This window comes from Lithobates pipiens, unplaced genomic scaffold (assembly GCF_037356315.1).
Source record: "Lithobates pipiens isolate NorthernLeopardFrog02 unplaced genomic scaffold, aLitPip1_a1.2 Scaffold_19, whole genome shotgun sequence".
NCBI lineage: Eukaryota > Metazoa > Chordata > Amphibia > Anura > Ranidae > Lithobates > Lithobates pipiens.
In genome coordinates, this window is record NW_027507764.1 from 84,540,415 (window position 1) to 84,553,750 (window position 13,336).

At 47.1% G+C, this 13,336-nt stretch overlaps 1 protein-coding gene across 1 annotated transcript in view; it reads left to right on the forward strand.

The window, feature by feature from the left end:
* The first annotated feature begins 2,254 nt into the window (after nt 1–2,254).
* Nucleotides 2,255–13,336, forward strand: part of APBB1IP (amyloid beta precursor protein binding family B member 1 interacting protein) — a 191,392-nt gene continuing 180,310 nt past the window's right edge. Inside the window, exon 1 of the mRNA XM_077490997.1 lies at nt 2,255–2,410. The gene's annotated coding sequence lies outside the window, so the exon portion shown is untranslated. The remainder of the gene's footprint in view (nt 2,411–13,336) is intronic.

Here is a 13,336-nt window from a genome sequence, read left to right on the forward strand (position 1 = left end):
ATGGGGCATCTATGGAACTGTTTACACCTAGACAGGCTAGGAGGGCCCAACATCACTAGCAGCTAATTTGGGGGTGAATGCTACATATTTTTGAAAATTATTTCCTTACATATTTAAAAAAAAAAAATGTTACAGTGGAATGAAGATTAATATCAATAGAAAGTTGCTTATTGAGGAGATTCTTGGGTGAATTTCCCCATCCCCTAACAATCCCTAAAAATCACCTGCTGTAGAAATAAAAAGTGATTTTTGCTATTGAAGATTTTTTCTGTCTTTTAAAGTTGGTTAACACCACTATGCTGCAGTAATGTATGGTAAAACGCATGTGTAGCTAAAACACGGAGTACCATACTGCAAAGCTCGCCCAGAATGAAGCTGTGTTACAGAGCAACATTATTATTATTAATATTATTCAGGATGTATATAGCGACAACAGTTTGCTCAGCGCTTAACAACATGAGGGCACACAGTACAGTTACAATACAATTCAATACAGGAGGGGTCAGAGCGCCCTGCTCGTTAGACCATATAATCGAGAAGCAACATGACAAGGTTTATAATCCTTCCCCATTCTATCCAAAATCTAAAAAGAACGTTTTTACTATAATTACACTTTAAGGTAAGTTAAAGCCTATTCATTTTTATTAGGCTACCCAATGCAACCTACTGCAATGCACTAGTGCCACACTGTGTTATGACCCCTTTCTAAGTGTTAATAGGGAGAATTAGTGCTGTCTAAGGTTGTGTGGACAGAGAAACATGTTGGATCTGCTGACCAAAAGGTTGTAACATTCTGTTATTAAAGATAAATAGACAATTGGTATTCCAGGTCTGCTTTTTTTAATTTTATTTGGTCACAGGTTTTGAAGATATGAAGCAGTAAGAATATCAGCATAGAGATTTCATATATCCCAAAACATTGCCATATCTGGTGGCGGAGGGAGGTGTGTCCCTGCTTTGACAAATTGTAGCACAGAAGCTACTGTATTTATCGGAGTATAATATGAGTTTAGGAGGGAATTTTAAGGAAAAAAACTTACATTAAAATGCCCATCAATGCAGCCTTGTCAGTGTCCATCTGCAGCCTTGTCCATCATTGTAGCCTTGCCCAGTGTCCATCTGCAGCCTTGCCCAGTACCTTTTGCAGCCTTGCCCAGAGCATTTGCAGCCTTGCCAGTCTCTTTGCCGCATTTCCCCATTTTAAATTTGGCGCCGATGGAGAGGAGCGAGCGGAGTCAGGATACAGAAAGCCGAGCGTACTTCGGCTTTACTCGGCTCCTCTCGCAGTCCCGCCCACCTCCACTGATTGCGAGAGGAGCGAGCCCCGCTGACATACAGAAAGCCGAATGTACTTCAGCTAGTCTCGGCTCTGCTCACAGTCAGGGGTAGGACTGCGAGAGGAGCCGAGACTAGCCGAAGTACAATTGGCTTTCTGTATGTCAGCGGCGCTCGCTCCTCTTACAATCAGTGGAGGTGGGCAGGACTGCGAGAGGAGCCGAGTAAAGTCGAGTGTACTTCGGCTTTCTGTATCTCGGCTCCACACGCTCGTTTCCATATAATCAGCGGGAGATCGGTGGGGATTGGCGTATAACACGCACCCACGATTTTCCCCTGATTTTAAGGGGAAAAAGGTGCGTGTTATACACCGATAAATATGGTATATGAAAGGAAGAGAATTTACAAAGGACAGTGTGCTGCCTATAGGTTGCAAGTGGTAAATAGACATGTGCGAAAAATTCTTACAAAAATTTCCAAAAATTCTGAAAATTTGTAGATTCAGAAGCATCCGAAATACAAATTTCTATGCTTCCAAATTGTATATGAAATACTAAATTTCGTTGACGAATTCGGATCCAAATTCCGTTACAACGTAACTTTTCGTAATTGTTAAGAAAAGTTAACAGACTTAACGAAAATTCGAATTTCGTAGGATCCAAAATGAGTCTCGAACACGAATTACGAATTAACGGCTAATACGAAACGGAACGAAACTAAGCAAATTTATTGACGGTGCACATGTCTAGTGGTATACAGTAAATAAAATATTCAGATGCAGTATTTTGTACCTTATTGAAAGAAATAAAAAAAAAATAAACTAATAAAATAGATTAAAAAAAACATTAGATTCTCTTTAAGCAGGCCAAATCATTGGACAAACTCTCTCACGGTGGACTGACAAACTTATAAATGGTAGTGATTCGACTTTGTAGTGCAAAAAAAAAAAAGCTACTGTTATTGGTCGCTCACTTCACCACTTCCTCCAAGGGTGGGGAACATGTTGCAACTTAATGGAGAAGTTTCTGTGTGAGTCAAACAGGCAGAGGCTTATATGTGAAGGTTAAAACACTGTAACCTTTGTGAAAATCCACTAGACCCGAGCAAAAGGAAAAGAACGAAAAATAACAGAAAGGTAAGAGCTTTATTTATTGATGATCGATTTTATTATAAAATGTCACTATTGGAAAGTATCAATAATCTTTCCGTAAAATACTGTTGCTAACTATTGCAGCAAATTAGAAACAACTTACACAAAAATACTGTGTAATCCATCTCATGCAACACTGCAACATATACATGATTTTGTTAAAAGCTTATTTAAATTTGGGTGTTGGTTGGCTTCTTTGTGAAGTTAACACTAAATTGTATTACTCACCTTATCCAGAAGTTAGATATTCTAAATTACCTTGTACTGACAGAACATGGAGGCTGCCAATGCTAACCAAGATGTATGCAGATCAGGAGTTATGAGTTCACTTTGACTTTGTGATCTCCATGCTTGTTTCCGGCCAGTGACAGTCAGGTAACTATCAATTTCAGAAGGATGTCAAGCAATGGCAGCCTGTTATCTCTGTGGAAATGTATGGGGTGGGGGTATGTGTTCGAATAATAGTCATATACAGTGTTATTTTCAGCAGGAACGTGGGGGAATGCAATTTTGACACCTCCAGCACTGAGTGTATGCAATGGCAAGGGGTGCTGGAGAGTCTATTGATGATGGCTGATACATCTAATGTTGACGGGGATCTATTTTTGTGTGAGAGTCTATTGTTGCTGGGGAGGTATATTGTTGCTGAGGGAGGGGGTTTATGTTTCTGGGGGGGTCAATTGTTACTAGAAGGCATCTACTGTGGAGGGAGAGGTCTATTTTTGCTGGCTGATAGAGGGTCTATTGATACTAGCAGCTGGGAGATCTGTTGTAGCGGCAGGGGGTCTATTTTTGCTTGGGTCATATTTTGTTGCGAGGGGGTCCATTGTTGCGGAGGGGAATTACTGTTGTGTGGGAGATCTATTGTTGCTGGGGGTCTGTTGTTGCTAGGAGGGTCTATTGTTGTTGGCTGCAGGGGATATATTTTACTGCTTTTCTTGTTCCATTCATATTACTTAGTACCACAAAATGATACTTATCTCTGTATCCTCTAAGGCTGGGTTCACAATGCTGTGCGGAGCGGCTCACGGCCTGGTGCATCCCCGTTCACCAATTCAGGTCTGATTTCAGTCTGAATTTTTGGCTGAATTCAGACCTGAAACAGACCAGAAGCAAATGATTCCTGTGAAATGTGCTCCATTGAGATCCGGCCACGGGCTCCTGACATGCAAATTGGATGCAGGATAACTCGCACCCAATTCACAATAGTGTGAATCCAGCCTAAAAGGGGGGGTTACTGGGAGGTGGGTATGGTGTGGAACCAGGGCCGTCTTTAAGGCAGGGCAAAAGGGGCAGCTGCCCTGGGCCCTGTCATTGTTGTGGGGCCCAAAGTAGCTACCTCATACTTGCCAACTTTCCCAGTTTAAATTTCCTTGTCCCTTGAAGTTTTAGCCCTGTTGTTGTGTACAGATGACTCACCTGCAGACCCTGTGTTTACATGTAAATAACTGGCATTCATATGCAAATAGCAGCAGCATTACTAAGCAAATAGCTGTTGGCAGCTGCATTGATATGTAAATAAAGATGGCATTCATTGTTATATCATGCTTCCCTGCAGTGAGAAGATGATGCTGTAACCTCTAGCAATCAGTGAGCAGTATTACTGTACAGTAATCTCTAGCAACTAATTAACAAGCAGAAATCATGTGCTGTAACCTCTAGCAACTAATCAGTGAGCCGTAATGTGTGCTGTAACTTCTAGCAACCAGTCAGTAAGCAGTAATGATATGCTGTAACCTCTGGCAACCAATCACAATTGCCGCCTGATCTGATACAGTAAACTGATTTTATTGTATGTCTCAGAGCAGGTGGAGAGTGAAATTGCATGGGAGGGGTTCCCCAAATTTTTTGTGCCCAGGGTCCAATCAATATTAAAGACGGCCCTGTGTGGAACGACGTAACAATACTCGGAGGCAGGTAGGGGGTCGAGACAAGGGGTGATTCAGAAGGGGGGAATTCCTGTACCTATTCTTTGAGAAAAAAAATCCCTGGTCAAATAGATATATCAGGATAGATATATTTGAAATGTTGTGAGGAATATGTCCCTTGGTTCCCATGTAGGCAGTCAGTATCAGGAAGCGGTAAAGGTAGCAATCAATATCTGAGTGGAGAAGGCATTGACCCAAATAAAACCAGGTAAGGCTGATCAGTAAGATATTGGCAGGTAAACAATCTAAATGATTTAGTGGGGAGCTCTTGAAACTAAGAGGAATACTTTAAAGAGAATATGGAGTAACTAAGAGGTAATAGAGCAGGCCAGTGCAACTAAGTGCACAGAATACTCATTTAAAAATGAGTCCCACCTAGGTTCAGAAAGAATAAGTGAATGGAAAGGAGACCCAAAAATACTTGACACATTGCATGGCTGTTTATTCCAATCCTTCAGGAGCATTTTGGTGGGTTGTACTTGTACCCCATTTTCTCCCAATGTTACCCATGGGAACCCAGTGTACAGACAATAGATAGATAGATAGATAGATAGATAGATAGATAGATAGATAGATAGATAGATAGATAGATAGATAGATAGATAGATAAAAAATGTCTCCGCTGTACCGTTTTTAACAGAAATCATTCACCTGTTTTGGGTGATATTTACATTTTAGAAACATATAACCATTCATGTACAGTTTCTGTTAAAAAAGTTAAAGGAAAAATAGAGCTATGGCCATAAGTGTGCATATTGCCTATTGCATTAGGGTGCGCACCTAAAAGCTCAAACCCATGCATGTGTATATAGTAGTGGACGATGTCAGTAGGGCAGTGGATGATGTCCGAAGTTTTTATTTTTATTATTTTATTTTCAATTGTTTTTACAATTTTGTTTTTTTTTTATAATTTTTTTACACATTTTTTTTAGGAGCCTCATTAGGGGGCTTTGCTGAAATTTCAGGGGTTTAAACATGGGGAATATGTGCCAGACAGGGTGATTAGGGTGTGCCCATGCACACCTGGCACACCCCGTCCGCACGCCAATGGCTATGGCACAGTTCTTACCAATCAGAAAAAAACATTTAGAAGTCTTAAAAATGCTAACTTCTGACTGGTTGCTATGTCTCCACAGCACTGCTCTTTTTGTTCCATCACACTTTGCATTTTTTCAAGCACGCATCTCTTATTTCCGGTAAAGGGAAGTAAAAAAGAACAAGGTGCAGTACTGCTACAGAACACAGCTAAAGATCTCAAAACCCATCATATTAAATGAAATCCTGTCCAAGCACACACATCTTCTCTATTCTGGTAACACCAGATATCAGATTGTTGTGAATAGGGTATGTTGTCTGTCTTTATTGCTGAACAGAAGGATGCATGCTGTATATCAGCACAGGAAACGTAGTAAGATAACATATCACTATGGGTATTGTGGTTTGAAATACAGGAACACCAGCTGTGATGACATTTTCAAAAAGGAATACAAAGCAGTTTAAAGTAACTTCCAAATAAACGGTTATATACGTAAGACCTTTGCAGGTGTTCCTGACCTAAAAAGATCTTATTTAACAATCTAAAAAAAATCCATCTAGGTTATACATGGGAAGTAGCCTTAGAATTCTCAACACCTTGTAAATTTATTTTTATATCTATTGAAGAATAATTGGAAATACCTTAACCTGTTTATTGGTTCCATTTGTTTGGTTTCTACCTTGACCATTTTACCTATTCAGGACAGTGTCTGTGTATGGGCTTGTGTTGACACACTTTGGTTTTATGGTGATGACACCAGTTGGCCTTTAAATTGAGATGCTTACAAGATCATTGAGACTTCATTGACAGGCGCAATTGATCTGCCTTTTTTACTTGTATGGTATTGCAAACCTGATGGAAGAGGAAAAAAAAATGGACACTGGCCCTAAAGGGGGGCCCTGGCCCACTTATATTCCCCTCTCCAGTGCTCCCTCCCATTCCTTCTGCTGCCTCCCAGGATTGTTGGGCACTCAAAGTCTCACGAAATAACACCCCAGCCCAGAGGCGCAAATACCTCAGGGCCCTGGTGTGAGAAACCATGAAGGGCCCCCTGACGGCTGCGGCCATTTCCATCAGTCTTGGGGCCCTTTCCTCTGAGCCCTAAACAAAGAACAGTGACATGCCACAGTATTATGGTTAGACCCACGCAGGGGCCATCAAGCGATTCCAACAGAATAATCGACACCTGTAGCACATCCACAACAACAACAACTAACTTAGTGCTAGGTTGGCTCCCACTCCATATAACAACTTAGGACCAAATTCTGCAGTCGGGCCGCAAGGGGCACCAGAATAAGTGAACTAGGCTCATAGTATTGGCTACACTAAATAACATAAGACAGTGAAGTGGAGCAATACCAGGGACCCACCCCAACCACACTCCCATCTTCCCTCAGGATGACATCCCGGACATGTTAATCTGTAATCACTGTGGAGGCATCAGCCAGCCACTTAGACCACACTTTCATGTATTTTTTGGGGCAACCCCTGTTATGATTTGTTTCCTTATAATGTGGCAAGACTTTATTGACATGGGATTTCCACAGTTGTAATGATGGCGGGGCCTGCTTTTTCCAGCATAAGGTGATCATTTTCCTGGCATAAAAGAGTAGAAGTCCTATCAGGGTTCTGTCTGCTATCCTGGGGGCCACCCCCTCCACCAATCCCAGAAGGCATATCCGCGGGGTCTGGGCTACATCTATCCCCACCACTTCATGAATTATGGATAGTACCTGTGACCAGTAATTCTGAATTACCGGGCAGGACCAGAAGATGTGTATAAAGTCACCCGGATCCCAAGTGCATCTCCAGCACTCCGAGGACAGGGAGGTTCTCATTTTATGTAATCTATACGGGGTAATATATGCCCGGTGTAGAATTTTGTATTGTATGAGACGGTCTCGAAGAGAGACCAGGATGGTGAAGGGAAAGTCCCACATGTCCTCCCAGTCCTCGGAATCCAGGTCCGGAATGTCTTGAGTCCATCTCTGTCGGAGCTTTGACAGATCTGGAAAAGAGACCCTAATAAGGTGCGCATAGAGGACCGAAGTCGGCTTCCTAGTACATTCAGATTTTGTAACCTTTTCCAGGGCGGATTGCACAATTTGCGTGGTATTGGGTACCACTTGGGCCTTGAAAGCATGGGATAGCTGCATATAGCGGAATAGATGCGAGGAGGGCACATTATTGCGAGATACCAGGTGATTAAAGGGGTGTATAGTCGTACCTGACATGAGGTCAGATATGAGTTTTATGCCACATCTGGCCCAAATTTTGGGGTCTGGTAGTGAGTAGAGGTGAGGTAAGGTAGGATTATTCCATAGGGGTGTGTGTGGGGAGATTGCAGTCCCCGGAAACCCCTCCAGTCCCAGTCCCGCCCGCCAGGCCCTTAGAGTTGTGTGCATAGAGGGTGTCAGGTCATAGGGGGCTCTGGGACCCCGCAGGGATAAGTGTGTCAGGGCCTCCACGGATCGGACCACCGCAGCCTCCAGAACCGCCGCAGGGTTGGACATGTCTGGTGCCATCCACCAGACTACCGTGACCAACTGTGCTGCCAGAAAATATTTCTGGCAGTCAGGAAACGCCAACCCCCCCCCCCCCCCCCGCAGCACCGGATGCATCAGCGTGGATAGTTTAAACCTATGGGGGCCGGAGCCCCAGAGGAAGGAAGAGAACAAACGATTCAATTTCGTAAAAAATGAGGAAGGAATCCATTGTGGGGAGTTACGGAATAGATAGGTAAATTTAGGGATTATCTTCATCTTGATTAGGTTAATGCGGCCTAAGAGGGATAGGGGAAGGTTTTCCCAGGCTTTCAACCTGGCCTTGACATTTTGGACCACCGGATCTAGATTGAGGGGGATAAAGCTGGACACGTCTCTCGAGACCCTCACTCCCAGGTACACCATGTCCTCTACCCATTGCAGTTGGATATTTGGCGGGGCTAGTCGTTTTGCCTCAGGGTCAATAGCAAGTAACTGGGACTTCGTCCAGTTCACCCGCAGTCCAGTTATCCTAGAAAAGTCAGTCAGTACTCACAGCGCTCCTCTAAGAGAGGGGTCCGCGTCATTCAGAAAAAGCAGGAGGTCGTCAGCATACAGTGCCACCCTCTCCTCCAGCCAAGCCATTTTCAGTCCTTTTATATGGGGCGAGACCCGCAATGCCTCCGCCACCGGTTCCATAGCAATGGCGAAAAGTGCTGGAGAGAGAGGGCAGCCCTGCCTGGTACCCCTGGACAACGGGAAGGGAGCAGAAACATCCCCCGCCAGCCTAATGGCCGCCTTGGGGAATCTGTACAGAGTCTGTAGCCACCCAATAAAAACCAACGGAAACCCCATCCTCCGCAGAACTTCCCAGAGATAAGGCCACTCGATCAAATCGAATGCCTTCTCGATATCAAAGGAGGCAACCGTTCTAGTGCCCACATTATCATGTTTGGCATGTAGATTGGTGAAAAGTCTGCGGAGGTTGATATCCGTCGATTTCTGGGCCATGAACCCAGTCTGGTCAGGGTCTATAACGGAGGGCAGAAGGGGGTTAAGTCGAACCGTGATTAATTTAGATAAAATTTTAAAGTCAGTGTTAAGAAGAGCAATGGGTCTATATGAGGCGCATTGTTTGGGATCTTTATTGGGCTTGAGAATTAGAATGACATGGGCATCTGCCATGGAGGGTGGGAGCGCTCCCCCCTCCAGACACTGGGTATACAGGTCAGCCAGCAGAGGGGCCAGAAGATCCACGTGGGATTGGTAGAACTCGACGGGCAGACCGTCCAGGCCCGGGGCCCTCCCAGCTGCGAGCGAGTTAATAACAGCATGCACTTCCTCCGCAGTAATAGGTCGGACTAGATGGGACCTCTCCTCATCTGAGAGCCACCCCAAGGCCAGGGGGTCCAGGAGCGGCGCCATCCCGCCCGGATCTACAGCAGGAGGGAGCGTGGAAGTGTATAATGTCTGATAGAAGGCCCGAAACTCCCTTAGGATGCCCTCCCGGGATGTAATAGAGTCCCCGGTAGGAGAAACCAATTCAGGAATCAGGGTCATAGGGGTATCATGGTGAGACATCATTGCCAGTAGCCTACCATTCCTATCACCCTGCTCAAAAAACTTTTGTTTAGAGTGAAAAACCTCCAAACGGGTAATCTCAGAGAGGTGGAGGTGGAGACACCGTTTTGTGGAATGAAGCCGATCGAAATTGGAGACTGAGGGGTCAGACCCATAGTCAGCAGCTGCCTCCTCGATCTCTCCCTCCAACTGGGTTTTTGTGGCCTGTTGAGTTACCTTGACCGCCTTCATTTCTGACATATATTGCCCTCTAGTGTATGCCTTAAAGGCATCCCAAACTGTGGGAGGAGAGGATGACTCCGCATTAAGTTCCCAGTATTCTCGCAGTGCAGGTGGGATTCACCCGCTATCTCTTCATGGGAGATCCACTGCACCCCGAGGCGCCATAAGGATCTGTTGCGACGCTCCGTCGCCCGCATAGTAATTTTGAGGGGGGAATGATCAGACAGCCCACTAGGCAGGTATGTCGCCTCTACCACGTCCGATAACATAAGTTGATTTGCGAACGCATAATCTATTCCAGAGGAGGTTTTGTAGGACGTAGAGAAGCACGAGTAAGCCTTAGTACGTGGGTGCAGCCATCTCCACACCTCCGTAACCCCCGCCGCGTCTGTCCACCCCATCAGGTCTCCCCTAGAGGATTGCGATGGAGTGGGCCTATCAAGATCAGGAGAGAGGGTGTTATTAAAGTCTCCCAGGATTAGTAATTTAGCTGGACAATACGGGGTAATCCTCTCCAAAATAGTGTACAACACTTCCGGTCTAAAAGGTGGCGGAATATACACCCCTACCAAAATATACCTTTGTTGCCAGGCCGTGATTACCACAATTACAAATTTGCCATGAGGGTCCGTGTGAACAGCTTCCACTGTACACATAAAGGATTTGTTTATCAGAATGGAGACCCCCCTGGCATATGAGGAATACGTGGCATGAAAAGTCTTCTGAACCCAATGTTTTTTCAGAGTCAACAACTTACTCCCCATCAGGTGGGTCTCCTGTAGGACCAATATGTGTGGGTTGTGCGTCTTGATATACTGGAACATCAGTGCCCTTTTAAACTAAGGCCGCGTACACACGGGCGGATTGTCTGCCAAACTTAGTCCGCTGAACCGTGTTTCAGCGGACAATCCGCTCGTGTGTGGGCTTCAGCGGACTTTTTCAGCGGACAGTCTGACGGACTTTGTCTTTCGGAATTTCCGTAATTTTGTCCGTCCAAACTTGGTTTTGTCCGTCCAAACTTGGTTTCAGCGGACAGTCCGCTCGTGTGTAGGGAAGTTGGACGGACTAAGTATGGCGCATGCTCAGAAAGGATTTACACGGCCGAAGGTTGCATTGCAGTGTATTGGACGTCGTTTTTCTAGTCCCGTCGTACGTGCTGTACACGTCATCGCGCAAGTTTTCAGCGGACTGTCTGTTCATCGTGTGTGGTCAAGTCCGTTCATTCAAAAGTTGAACGGACTGTCTGTCGGATTGTCTGACGAACTTAGTTGGGCAGACAATCCGCCCGTGTGTACGCGGCCTTAGAGTTGAGGCCCCTAACATTCCAGGATACCACCGACCAAGTACCCAGATCATGTGATGCCATGATTCCAGGGGGGAGAGTTTAGCAACCGGATGATCGAGTCCCACCTGAGACCCACCCGACAAGCAGCGAAAGAGCACGAGCCAACCGCACATAACATATACAAACCATACAAAACTATACAACTTCCCAAGCACTGGGTGCTTTTCCTACCAGTACCCAGTGCCCCCCAAAAACACTGGGGGTGGACCAGGAACCGGTCTATACCCAAAACTAACCGTAACATTGTGGAGTGTGAACCCAAACTCTAGGCCACACTACAGTCCTCCGCAGAACCGCGGATTCAACCTTTGAGGCGTGTATTCGGTACCAACACACTGATGTTCCCTTGAACCATGGAAGTCCTCCGAAGGGCCTGAACAGCCCCCCTTGGTATACAGAGGCCCCCTAACGTGGGGTGGGGGGGGAGTAATATCCTTCCACGGCAAAAGAGTTCAGTGAGAATGCCTCCAAGTGGGTGGAGAGCAGTTGGTTCCCAACTTCGTGTAGATGAACCCAATCGTAGGGGGTTCAGTGGGGGTCACCTATCCAAGTACCTGTGAAGTGGCTCCGGTACTAAGAGGAGATTGCGCCAAGAAGAACAAGCCAGGTCCAGGGTCACTCTGCGCACCAGAGATCGTCACGAGGATAGGCCATCAATGCAAGGTGGTCAGCCAGTCGTCCGCGTCCGCTGGGTTATCAAAGAATCTGAGTGTTCCACCATGTTGGACACGCAGGCGGCTAGGGTAAAGCATACTATACTTTATGTTCTTGTCCCGGAGCCGTCTACGAACATCATTGACTGTTTTCCTCTTCCGCTGTAAGTCAGCCGAGAAGTCAGGGAAAAGATGAATGGATGCGTTTCCATATGTGAGAGTAGGATGCTTGCGGGCCTCCGATAGAATTCTGTCTCTGTCTCGATAATTGAAGAAGCGGACCAAGAAAGGCCTGGGGTGGTTCCCAGGGATGGCACGTCCGGAGGGCACCCGATGGGCCCTTTCAACCACATAGGTAGGAGGGACATCGGTGAGATCCAGGAGGTTTTTAAAGAACCCTTCCGCGAAGACAGCCGGGTGATCCCCTTCTTCTTTCTCAGGAAGCCCCAGGACTCTAACATTATTCCGTCTGAGCTGGTTTTCGGCGTCATCTGACTTCGCGACAAGGGACTGTACTGTGCGCTGCAGCTCAGCAATGGAGGAGGTATGTGCAGCAGTAAGATCCTCCGTGGCGGAGACTCTGGTCTCACTTTCAGTCATTCTCCCTCTGATTTTATCAAGGTCATTCCTGATAAAGTTGCACTCCTCTGCCAGGTGGTCAATACGCACAAGCAGTGACGTTCTGCTCTGCTCGATTGCAGCAAGAATGGTGGCCATGCTGTCCTGCGGCGGGGGGGCCGACCCCGTGGCTGCCGGTGCCTCCGTAGTGCCCATCTCCATCTCAGACAGCAAGGCCCGGAGTCTCCCCACAAGCAAATGGTCCGGCTGGCTAGGATCAGGAGAGAGTGGAGGCAGTCGGGGTGGGGAGTCAGTCTCTACAGCCTTGAAGTGCTTTTTCCCTTTTTTGGAGGGGGGTGACATCTGACGGGACACAGAGAAGGGGGAGACCCCAACACAGGAGCAAGGGGGACCACCACTCACAGCCCAGGGGAGCACGAGGTACCCAGCCAGGGGAGGGGGGATGTCACAGTCCAGGCGGGCAGATAACAGTCACTTGCAACCCCCCCACAGCAAACACCAGAGCAGAGGCAGATGGAGATGGAGATATAGCTGGTAGAGTGGTCAGGGAAGGCCGCAGGCAGGGGGGGGCCGAATGGACGTTGGGGAGGGAGACACCAGGCCAGAGTGCACACCCTGCAGCCCCCACAGCAGCCCCCTCCGCTCAGCACACTCAGTCACTACAGGAAGGCAAGTGGATGAGAAGGTAGATGCAGGCCGAAGGATCCCCGAGCTCAATTTAGGGCTTGGCCGGCCGCGACACACTTCCGCGGGGCAGCCGTGCAGGAAACAGCGGTGTCCGGCGGGTCTCACTAGGCCGCGGCCGCCACGAGCGCGTCCAGCGGCCCAGGAGGTCCGCGATTTCGGCAGGCGGGCGGAGGGGCAGGCAGGAGGGGGAAAGGGGCACCGGTAACCGGATGGATGGCAGTCTCTTACCCCAGGCCTGGAGCGATTCGATGCAGGAGATCTGCAAGATGGCGGCGGTTGCAGGCCCGAGCGGTGCGCGGTCCCCCTCGACCAAAATTCCTCCCTATTTCACCTCAGGGCTCTGGAGGGGACGGAGAGGAACAGATTGCAGAGTTGGAGCGATGTTTTAGGGCCAGTA